The sequence below is a fragment of the Pseudonaja textilis genome, chromosome 2 (genome assembly GCF_049901715.1).
Source record: "Pseudonaja textilis isolate UNSWEBS1 chromosome 2, rPseTex1.2, whole genome shotgun sequence".
Classification (NCBI taxonomy): domain Eukaryota; kingdom Metazoa; phylum Chordata; class Lepidosauria; order Squamata; family Elapidae; genus Pseudonaja; species Pseudonaja textilis.
In genome coordinates, this window is record NC_141991.1 from 225,830,587 (window position 1) to 225,842,856 (window position 12,270).

The 12,270-nt window shown below is 37.2% G+C and overlaps 1 long non-coding RNA gene and 1 other non-coding gene across 2 annotated transcripts; both read right to left on the reverse strand.

Annotated features, from left to right (window-relative positions):
- Nucleotides 1-561: 561 nt before the first annotated feature.
- Nucleotides 562-2,992, reverse strand: LOC113447557 (uncharacterized). Its single transcript, XR_015742327.1, has 2 exons — nucleotides 2,120-2,992; nucleotides 562-940 (listed from the first exon to the last, which is right to left on the reverse strand). It is a non-coding gene; the product is annotated as an uncharacterized LOC113447557 (long non-coding RNA).
- LOC113449559 (small nucleolar RNA SNORA47) lies at nucleotides 1,136-1,268 on the reverse strand. The gene has a single exon (XR_003375843.1). It is a non-coding gene; the product is annotated as a small nucleolar RNA SNORA47 (small nucleolar RNA).
- Nucleotides 2,993-12,270: the final 9,278 nt, after the last annotated feature.

Sequence of the window (12,270 nt, forward strand, 5' to 3'; positions counted from 1 at the left end):
ATAGATCAATACTTGGTTTTATTTTTTGTTTTTTTAAGATGCTGGAATTCTTACATCAAAGATCATTTAGCCCACATTTCATCCAAATATCACTATTTAAATTTCTAGGGATGAAACTGATTTAATTTTAAAACTATTTAATCTTTCAGATTAAATTACTAGGAATAGCAGCTTGGAGTGGCATGTTCATTCTTAATTAACCAAAAATGCCTTCAGTTCTTTAATGGCACCTATTATAGCTCATGTCCTTTTCCTTAGCTCTCAGACAGCTAATAATAAAAAATTGTATTGAAATACTTGTAACATAATAATGCTAATGTCAAGCATCCACATAGTTCTGTCAGCCTCAAACAGTAATGTTTCAGGAACAAACACATTTTTAATGGAAATTTTTTCAATTGCCTTGTTCTGCCTAAGAGAATAAAATGACAGTCATGATAATTTAAATTATAATAATTTATAAACGAAACCTTGAACTGTTTCATACAAAAACAAGACAATTCTCAAAGCAAGCCAGCATGTTTTTAAATATTAATGAAATTAGGACCAGGGCAGCATGTATTATTTGATAACTATATTTTAATTTTAAAATGTTTAAATAGATTCACGTAAAGTGGAAAGGTACTTGAATATGCTGGGTTCGTATATTAAAACAAATTATAACGCTATTTGTTTGATTTTGGTTTAGAAGTATACAACAAAGGCTCTAGATTCTTTTAAAGTATTGCCACAATACATTTTTCAATGCAATAACAAGTGTGTTGCACTTCATCAATATGAAAAAGTTATATAACACATGTAACAATATAGATTATTCTAGACCTAGATATTTAAAACACTGCTCTGTAAAGGTCATGTTGAAAGGAAATCCTTAGTATTTTGTTCGATGTTTATAAGATACCTACTGTAGCAAGATCCCTTGTTCAGTTTTTTTATCATCCTATTGGAAGGAAAACAGGTTTGAATTAATATTTGTCATAATTCATCTACATCTAAATTCAGGTATGCAACCCATCATGCTATATACAAATCATCAAAATTTTATATATGTTTCAAGATCAAATATGATTTACAAAAAAATACTATTTAATAATATAGAAAAGCTACTTTAAACTGCCATGACGTTTGAGAAATATATGTGCAAGTAGCAATGGTATTCCTATATCCAGTAAGTTAAAGGAATATGACTTGCTTTTGCACAATTTTATTTTGGAGGTTGTAACCAATAAATGCAGTACTTGGAACTGCCTTATTTTCTCAGACCTCCTTCGTGGGCTACTTATTTATTAATTGCACAAGAGGCAATAACATTATTTAGCCCGTGAGATTTCATGGACAGGGTGTGATATCTGGAAAAGTGGCTACAGCAGAGAACTTACACAACAATCAAGTATTCACTTTGGCCCAACAGTGAAAGACCTTTTATTAAGCTTATTACTTTCATTGTGATACAATATAAGTATCTGCCAATTCTTCATTTGCCCCCACATACAAAGAAAGTTCCAGAGATACACTGATATAAAGGAACTGAAAATGCAAATAGTTTTTAAGAATATAGTTTATGATTTTCACATTTAAGTACAGGCAAATAAACTACACCGTGTACTGAGTTTGTCTCCTTGTCCCAGCATACCCGTGTAAGCCTCACTGCTGCAATAATCATCTAAATAAGGCTCCCCAGAGTCTCTTGCTGCTGGCAACGTGCGAGCTTGAAAGGCTAAGGCGTAAGGGGGGGAGGGGTTGCTCCACGTGCACTAGTAGTACAGTTTAACCTTGAAAAGTATGTAAAATTTTGTTTATCCTAAAGACGTGTGCACATTTCCCCTGGCTTTAATTACACTAGGAATCAATTTATGTTTGTAAGAAACTTTCTCTTTTTCTGAGAGTAAAAATCATTTCCAACTTTTTTTTTTTAACAGTAAGCATCGTTAAACCAGGTTACAAAAAAAATCGGTAGCAAGCTACGCCATGCTGCCTCTTGTCTCCTTTTAGATTTTACTTTTGGGACAAGGTATAAATCCAGCCAATGAGTTATACAAAAAGGTCTTGGAATTTAACGTTTCTAATTCCCGCCCCATTTTGCTTGGATTTAATCTGGGTTGCCTTTCCAACTACTTACCCTTCCCGGGAAGATCTTCCAAATTGTAAGCCGTTTGAATCTCTACCCAACTCATTTTCAAGAAGTCCTGACGTTTATAGAATGCTCTCGACGACAACAGTAGCCTAACGAAAAGCAATCGCTGTCCTTTTAAAAACACAAAGAGAGAAAGTATCCTCGGCAATTTCCCAATTTTCCCCATCGTCTTCCGCTTTGGAGGTACGGGCCATCACGTGCTTTGCCTTAAAGAGCCAGTGCGCAATTTTATCCGTGCTGTTTTCTGCCTTTCAACTGACAATTCCTTTAACTGGCTGAAGGATTCTGGGAGTTGAAGTCCACACATCTTTAAAGTTGCCAAGTTTGAAGAACACCGCTCAGAGTCTCTTTGGTTTCTGGTGCCTTAAACTAGTACACCAAACTGACTCTCCTATTTTATATTTAATAGAAAACTTAATCATATAAAGGTGCCACCATATCGCCAGATATCTTATATTTTATATTGCTCGAAGTTAAAACCTACCCCTCTCCTAGGAAAATGAAATATTTTAGGATATACTAAAAAGACAGAATATTTTCTTTCGTGCCCCATGCTCCTGAATATTTTTAAGGAGCGCGGGACAAGCAGTCCAACACTACAAAGGCTTCCGTGCAAAGTTAATTTATTGGATTTTATTAGGCATCCTCAAAGTATAACTCAGAGTTATGTTGAGATTCATCTAACATCCAATCTTTGCCTCAATAGTGTGAAAAGATGGTTATCTTCATCCCATAGCATTATAGCAAATAAAACTCCAGCATGATGCTGGAGTCCAGGTAAGAATGCCCAAAAACTCTCACCCCAACCAGAGATCAATTCAGTGACCAATAAGGATTACAAATGTGACCATGTGACATGAACTACATCTCCCAAGAGACATTAACTACATTTCCCATTAAGCATTCTCTTAAAGGAGCAGCTCTCACTCCTAAACTAACCATATACTGTCTAACCAGCACATTTCCCCTAAAAAGAAAAGTAGAAACTCAGAGGCAAAAACTCAGTCCCCCACCTTGCTAATGGACCATTACTCTGACCTAGGCCAGTCTATTTTACATAACAAAGATCTACTCTATGTAGGAACTTGCCCACAGCCCTTTCATTACATCATCATCCAGCAAGACTCCACCAAGCTTGAGAATCAGGACAGCCTACAAAATTGCCCCTGCATGGCCTCATGGGAGTCTGACAACCAATCAGAATACAAGCTCAAGTTCAAATCCCAACAGAGGACATAAAACTCAGGGACTCTCAGCATCTCTGTCCTTTTTTGTCTGCTCAGGAACCCATCCTGTTCAGCAATAAACCATCTTTCCAAGCAATCACCATGTTTCCAGTATCTTTCTTCCCCACTTGGAACTGAACCCAGAAGGATATTTCTTCCAACAGTGTTGAACAGCCAAAGCCAAAATGCTGTTCGTATTTCTCTGCCAGAAAATTCTGTTTACTCTTTAGATTCCCTCAAGATGAAGATGAACCTTTAGAAAAACTTTAGCAGCGGATTAATGTTTTGCCAACCAGACTAGTCATTAAGAGAGAGAAGACTGTTCCTTAGCCTCTAGTTTGGTGACACAGAATACAATCTGAATTTCACCTAAGTTTCATTATTAAAGAGATACAGATTAAATAAGCACACCAAATTGTGTACTGCATTTGCCATCTTTTCTGAGAGAAGTACAAATAATTCTTGCTTAATAACTACTCCTTCAGTAACTGTTAGAAGTTATAACCGGTCCTTTGCAGTGTTTCCCTGATGCTATTTTCACGATCCAGGTACTCAAAGAGACCAGCTCAGAATTACAATATTTGGCAATCACGTGATATTGCATTTAACAATGGTGGGGATTCCCTTAATGACAGCAGTCAGAAATGCTGGAACTGCTATTGCTAAGTGGTGTGGTCATGTGACATCATGCTTTATGACTGCATTGCTTAGCAATGAAAATTCCAGTCCCGATTACCATCATTAACTGAGGACTACCTGTAGTATTAAACTTCCTGGATTAGTAGATTTTTGTTCCAATTGCTCCTTTCGGCCACTAGAGGCCATCATAGCTAAACGAGAATCAATCAGCGATTTTGGTGAGTTGTAAAGAATAAGCATGAAAGGAATACCAGTAATTAAAAATCCTGGTAGCTATTTCTTAGCAAAGGAAATTCTGGTACAATTACCATCATTAAATGAGGACCATCTGTACATGCGAAGCATTGGAATTACAACTGATGACCCTTCCTCAAGCACCATAACTTCAACCAAATATATCCTGTACCAGGTTGATTTGTTCAGAAAACAATTTATTTGAGTCTGTTTTATAAAAACTATAGGCATTTCAGTTGGATTAAGGTCAGTATTTTGAAAAATGGAATTTCCTCCATGAATGCCTTCTAGAACATTTCCATAAGAGATCTTTGCATCAGTTCTAGACTTGGCTAATATCACATAGCAATAGCACTTACTTATATACCACTTTACAGTGCTTTACAGCCCTCTCCAGGTGATTTACAGAGTCAGCATATTGCCCCCAACAATCTGGGTCCTCATTTTACTGGTCTCAGAAGGATGGAAGGCTGAGTCAACCTTCCAATCATGTCCGAGATCTGAGCCAATTTATTACTAAAAAATTAAAAAAAGTTCTTATCTGGTACATCCAAAATTGTAACAAAAGTGATTTACTGATCTGTTTTAAATTTGCAGAACTTGGAGGTGAACATTTGCCCCTCTCCATCTTCTGTTCCCATAGGACAAGAGTCTCAGCCACCGATCTGTGGACACGACTGGTCCGTGGCAGCAACAAGGCCACACAAACAAACGAAACCCCATCTGCGGAATGCAGGCTGCATGCAAAATCATGCCCCCTCCGGTCCATGGAACCGGCCCCTGGTTCTCCCAGGAACTCGTCCCTGGTGCTCAAAAGGTTGGGGGCCACTGGCACAGGTGTTCAGTGGCCACAGCTTTATTCTCAACAGTAGTCCGAAGTTGAGAAAAATGAACACATTTATGTAGATTTGGAAAGGTCACCCAGTGCCCAAAAGACTCTGGGCAGCTTACATAGTTCAAAGAAGTAAAAAAAGAACATGTACACCTGCTAAACATCACCCATTGCAAAAAATAAACAAACTCCACATTAAACAAACCAACAGCTTTAGGCCTGGAGCAAAGGAACCTTTTCAAAGACTAGAACAGTATAGGGTGGGAGCCATGCAAACCTCTGGGGAGATGCTGTGCCAAAGGGCAGACACATAGGTATGCCTCTGGATGATACTATGTGGCATTGTTTAAATGAAGGCACCTGGATCGTCCCTAGTGTATTTTATTGGATAGGCAGAAGACAAATGGAGACAAATGGTGCCTCAACACCCTATGCCATGAAGATTTTTTAAGGTGACAACTGGCATCTTAAGTTACACCTAAATGCTAACTATCCAGCAATGTAACTACTCACTTATGGGTGCATTTAACTACATAGCAAATACATGTGCATATTTGAATGTAGGTATGTCAAGATCACGGTTGTAACCTTCTCCTTTTTTAGTTATGAGCATCCTTGACTAGTTCTCATGCATCTGGGATTAAAGAAAAGAAGGTCAGAGGTCACAGATTCTAATTAAACTGTGCTGGTATATCATTTCCATGTTTGTTTGCTCTGCTTAATTATTAAAACATCAGCTAATTTCTTTTGTATGTATAACATACTTATATAACATACTTTTCCATGACATTCCTATAGCCAGTCATTTATAAATCCATTTTTAACTCAGTCTCTGCCTTGATCCTCTTTTGTTACATCTTTTAGACAGTTTATTCATAAAGACAGATCTTGCTTTTGATATTGTTAACATTAATTTTTGATCATGATTTTTTTTGAAAGTATCAGTATTTCATGTTGGAATATTTTGCACCAATCTGTAACTGACAGTCAAGTTTATATGCTCTTCTCTTTTAATAGAAATTGTTAGTTCCCTCTAGTGTCCAATTTTTAAAATTGTTATGATTTTTAAAAAATAAAAAATAAAAGTATTTTACCACTAGAAGGATTGTTATAAATTCAAAAATCTTATTTCAAATTTATATGGATCCTTACTTATTTGTAGCTTTATAAAATCAAAGTTTTAATCAGGTTTTTGCATTTATTTAAAAACCTTTTTAAAAAATTTAACCTTGTAGTTATATATTTTTTTTAACTAAGAATTGAAGGCAGAGTCACCTGGTGTTTTTAAACTTGTTGGATCAAAAAATTTATAACAGCTGAAAAGTAGTCAATAAGAAATTTCCAAAAGTGATTATAAAAACAAGTATGCAAAGTTAGTGCATTTTCAAAGGCATTGACCATGGTATGAACAAGATTACTATTCCCTTGTCTTCTAGTGCTCAAAATCCATTGGAGACTCTGTCTTGTGGTCTCCTTTCAAGAGCAACTGTTTGGATTTCTTGTGGCTGGTCTTCTCCTTGATTTGGAGACATTCAAAGAAGTGGTCAGCTTGCCACCTCTTCCCTCCTCACTGCAGTTATTAGCTTTCATTTTTATACATCTGTCTTCAGTCCATCATTTCTTCCTCCAGATGTCAGGCTTGTCCTTTATTTTTTTTCCAAGAAAATATGGTCACGGAATCAAGACTCATATTCAGTACTGTGTTGAAGCTTCCTGAATGTATTGGTTGTAAATTTTGTTTATCTGGAACTAAGGAACATCAATGGAATATATATGCCCTAAAAAATATTTTTAAAGATTTTCCAGAGCACCTGAGGGCAGGACAAGAAGCAATGGGTGGAAACTAATCAAGGAGAGAAGCAACTTAGAACTAAGAAGAAATTTCCTGACAGTTAGAACAATTAATCAGTGGAACAACTTGCCTCCAGAAGTTGTGAATGCTCCAACACTGGAAGTTGTTTAAAATTTGTTGGATAACCATTTGTCTGAAGTGGTGTAGGGTTTCCTGCCTAGGCAGGGGGCTGGACTAGAAGACCTATTCTATTCTATTCTATTCTATTCTATTCTATTCTATTCTATTCTATTCTTTATTGATTACATACATCTTTCAATATTTAAGTAGCTATACAGAATTAATGAATTAGCCTATAATGGACAAAATAAACTTGACAAACTAAATGGATATTGAACCCCTACTACTGTTTTTTAAATATAACCAAGGTCAAATCAAGTTCTTCTTGAAATGAACAGTAGGTTTAGGCACCCCTTGTGTTTAATACCTCTTTGTACATGGCCTAAAAAAAAATTGGTAACTTGTTATTACTGAAAGAGAGCTATAGCAAATGACTGGAATGGGGTATGATCAGATAAACTTAGATACTATCCGGGTTTTCTGTTATTTTAGTGGAGGAAGTAGAAAGTCTCTGAAACTGACCCTGAAATGATTTAACTATATTTTCGCTTTGTGGTTATATTGAGTGTAAATCAACTGAGAATATTTATTTATTCAGTGTGTTTGGAGACTAAAATATTTATTTTCTGTTATTGATCAAAGCCTACCTTTTTCACAGCTCAGTGCACAACAATGTGGTAGATTCTGTGAAGTTGTTGGCATAGCTGCCATCTTCCTTTCCTCATTAACTGTATTTACTACCAGGATGGAGATTGTTTTCTGGTGAAGGCCTCAGACCATTTAGCGGGTGGCAGGAATAGGAGCGGGTGAGTGTGTATGTGCATATACACTCCCTCTTATACTCTCTCTGACACATACACAATGTGTGTGTGTGTGTGTGTGTGTATGCAGGTCTTGGCATGTACATACATATAACATAAAACATATACACATTCGTGTCTTCTGAAGCATAATTATTACTTCCTATAGGTCTTAAGGAAGCCATATGCTGATCAGTTAAGATTCCAACTTTATCCTGCAATATTTGGACAGGGACTTGTGAACAGTCAAATTATACTGTACTATTGTGGTTATTTTTTCCATTCCATCAGGCAACAATCTTTTACTGTTATAATATACTGTATGGAAGAAATAGATTTTGCAATGTTCTGCAGTTTCTTACTATAGAGTTTGTTATTTACAAAACTCCTAGCCCCTGTCCTTTGAACATCTGGAAGCCACAGGGTGGTGCTTGGGCCTTAGTTTCTGGTTTTGGTCTTGACTGTTGTTCACCAATGTTTACATCAATTGTCATGTTATCCTATCACCATCTGGCACTTCTTAAATGATCTCATCTTAGCTTTCTGAGCACCTGTATAGCTTTAAGGGCCAAGTATTGTTCTTCATGTGCTTCCTTTGTTTTATCTTCTGACCATTCATTCTTGTTTGGCTTTGTGTTCATGAGGATAATTCCAAGAGCATTAAAAACATATGGTGAAGTTTCCCAATAAATTTTATTTTGAGAATGCCTTGCTTATAGTTATGTTCAGGTGGTGATGAATCCAGGATATTTAAAATGGAGAGGGGATTGAGTTTGCTATTACCGTTAAGATTCAATGGCTGGATAAAAGTAGCCAAGTTACTGGAATTCATGCTATATTCTACTAACCTCCAAGTTGAGAAGGCATTTGGGATTTATAATATGGAATAACTATCCTTGACAACCATTTCAAAGCTCTGTTACATAGCTTAGCTGCTAAAATTGTCATACATCTGTAGGTCACCTTGCAGACTCAATTTCTTTGACTGAAATTTGGCAGAAAACCATCAGAATTTGCCTGCACAATTTTCCTTTTAAAAGTTATTTAAAACATCTTGCTTAGCAACGGAAATGTTGAACTCAATTATGGTCATAAACCGAGGACTATCTGTACTCACTTTTAATACCAACGTATAGTATTTTAGTCACTGACTTGGTTGACAATAGTCCTTTGTAGTTGTTGGGCACTCCCTCCTTCAGGTCTCTAGGTTGTATTCTGGATTCAGTTATAGCACATGGACGTCAAATTTGCAGTGTCACGTTGCCGTCATGTGATGGTTCATGACATTTTTCCCCTTTGCAGAGCTGGAGTGGGTGTGGCCTGCACATGATACATTTGGCTTGTGGGCCACCAGTTTGAAACCCCTGTTAATATAGCAGAAATGTTAAAGCAAAGTAAAAAGGATCAATAAGCAAGTTAAAGACTACAATGTTGTATGAAAGGCTTGGGAGAACAAAAAAGTCTTTGCTACTGAAAAAAATACATAAGTAGGTTCCAGAGGAGTCAATTTTGCTAAGAATATTCTATAACCACCAGTACTTCTTCACCTGTACTGACCAGTCATTTCTTAACTGAGGACACCTAAAAGAAACATTCCAAGAGGGGGGGCATGAATTAGAAGGATTTCTCCAAATATCAAAGTATCAAATTGTAATTGCTGAGGACTTTCAGAGTGAAAGTGAAATGTGCATTTTATGTGTGCTCAGTAGATATTAATCTGCACCATACACACATACATACACAGTGTGATAGACCTATCAATTATAATTAGCTGTCACATTAAATAAAAACTCTAATATGATTTGTTATTTCCTGGGAGTAAACAACCTCCGCCCTAGTAGCATTTAAATCACCGATTCTGGCTTAGAAGAACAAACCATACTCTCATTGTGGATCTTACATTAAAGATTCTGCAAGAATCTTTTCAGAATACAATTGATTTCAGATGTGAAATAAATGCCCAAAAGAGATTTGACCAAAAAAATTCAACAACACACACACACACACACACACACACACACACACACACACCCCAGAATATTGGCAGCCAGCAAATATGTTTTCTTTTTATTAGATTTTGCAACCAGGGATCTGTGGCATTGAATCAGATACTTTTATTTTCAAATATCTTTAGTTTTAAGAATAATGATCCAGTTGGTGACTATTGGATAAGTCAAATTACAAACCAATAATTATTTTGCACTATCTGCTTTTCATCGGCTATCTTGTGGTTGCTTTGTAAAAAGGGTTTTCGTGGGAGAATAATGTAGCCTCATCCATCCACGTAAGATCCTGCTTCTTTTCGAAACATCCACAGCACCATGCCTTGGGTGTTCTCCACCTGAAAGTACCGCACATTGGTACAAAAACTTGGGATGTACTCACTCCAAATGCAGCAATCATGCCTTGACTGAAACTGCCTCAGGTATAATGCATGTTCTTGTAAGTTTCTTATTTGGAGAAGTTGACTTGAGAGTCATAACATGATCAAGATGGATTGCTTTTGCTGATCCATCTTTCTGATGCAGATAACAATCTGGAACTGCCCCTATATACTATTGTGTGACAGAAGATTGCTGGGTGCTGCTGGAACTCCAGGAAGCTGCAGTTACAGAAAAGGCACTGGTTCTTCTTACAACAATGTCAGCAGAAGCCGGAGTCTTTAAGAATCGGAAATGTGAAGAAAGTGAGGTGAGAGAGATATGAAAACTGATAAAGGAACTGTAAGCCATAACTGATCCTAGCAGGAAGCATATATATACCCAACGTTTATGTTGCAACATCTGAGTTTTGAAACAAACAGCCCAGTGAGATGCATCTGTCTTGCTGAGGCCAACCTGAAAATAAATCAACACTGAAAGAAAATCTAAAGCCATTTCCAGCCTAAGAACGACTGCTTTAAAAGTGAATGGAAGTAGCCACCAGAGTTTGAATGTGCCACATGGGAAGGTAAAGCATGAATGACAGAGAATGTTAGAGATTCACTAAACAGAAAGAAAAACTATCATTAACAGGGATAGTTAATGATTTTTTTCTCATGGTAAATGTATTTTAATTGTGTTGTACAGTGATCAATGTTACATAATTAGTTTTCTCCCTATCTCCTCTCTCTGAATGGTACCCAGTCTGTTACACGGTTTCTCCCTACTTCCATTCCACTAGTGGTCCATTAGTATCAAATACAATGTGATGCTTTTTAATTTTGCTAAATAATACAATAGAAGGGTTAGATAATGAACAGAATTAATGTGTTCTAAGTGCTGGAATCAAGATTGATTTTATGTTTTATATCCTGGAAATGTCACTGTCATCTGTCAGGAAATTATGATTGCTGTTCCTAATTCCAATAAATGTATCATTAACCAATGTCTTACTTGCTACTCTTCTATATGCCCTTGAATTCATGGAGGCAGGGAATCCTTTAGTAAGGATATAAGGCAGAGGTGGCATTCAGCAGGTTCTGACCAGTTCTGGAGAACCGGTAGCGGAAATTTTGAGTACTTTGGAGAACCGGCAAATACCACCTCTGACTGGCCCTGCCCCCATCTATTCTCTGCCTCCCATTGAGTCCCAACTGATCGGCTGGGTCTTCTTTGGTTGCCCTGCACAGGAGAATCAAGCTGGAAAGCAGGTTAGTGGGATGGGGAGGGAATGGAGATTTTGCAGTAACCTTCCCCTGCCATGCCCACCAAGCCATGGTCACTAAGCCACATTACTCCCACCAAGCCATGCCTGTAGTAAAAATTTTTGAATCCCACCACTGATATAATGATATAAGAAAATATTTCTATTTCTGTAATATATTTTCTATGTTACACTTGCAGTTTCTGGCTGTAAAACCAACCATTCATAGAAGTGTTTGAAAACAACAGATAAGGTGCTTAATGCTTATGTAGCAATGTGCTTTGTTTATTGTGCACTCTCAGGCTATAGTCCAGAATCCTTTAATTTACTGTCTCAGCTCATGCCCATTTTTTAACTTTATACAGGAAATCTTCTGGTATCATCAGAGCTGATGCTGTGGGATTCAAAATTTTTGACAATTGGTTCTGTGGGCATGGCTTAGGTGGTGGACATGGCTTAGTGGTCATGTTATTGGCTGGGTGTGGCCAACTCAATATCACTCACATCGAGGCAGGCATCTCCTCGCCTGGCCTCTCATGACTGTGGGGATGCTGCAACAGTCGTAAGTGTGAAAAAATGTTCATAAGTCACTTTTTTCAGTGCCATTGTAACTTTAAATGGTCACTCCACACAAGCAAAGTACCAGCAAAGGAGAGGAAAAAAACTCCAGAGACGTTCCTGAGACAGGAAGTCTAGTCCTGCCAAGAATGTAATAAGGGTTAACGGAGAGGCAGTTTCTGTAAGCAACACCAGAATGTTTCCTTCCTGCCTTCCTTACAGGATTAGGCCAGTAATTTCTTCTAACAACTGGTTCTCCGAACTGCTTAGAATGTTAACAACCAGTTCTATTGAATAGGTGCGAACTGGTA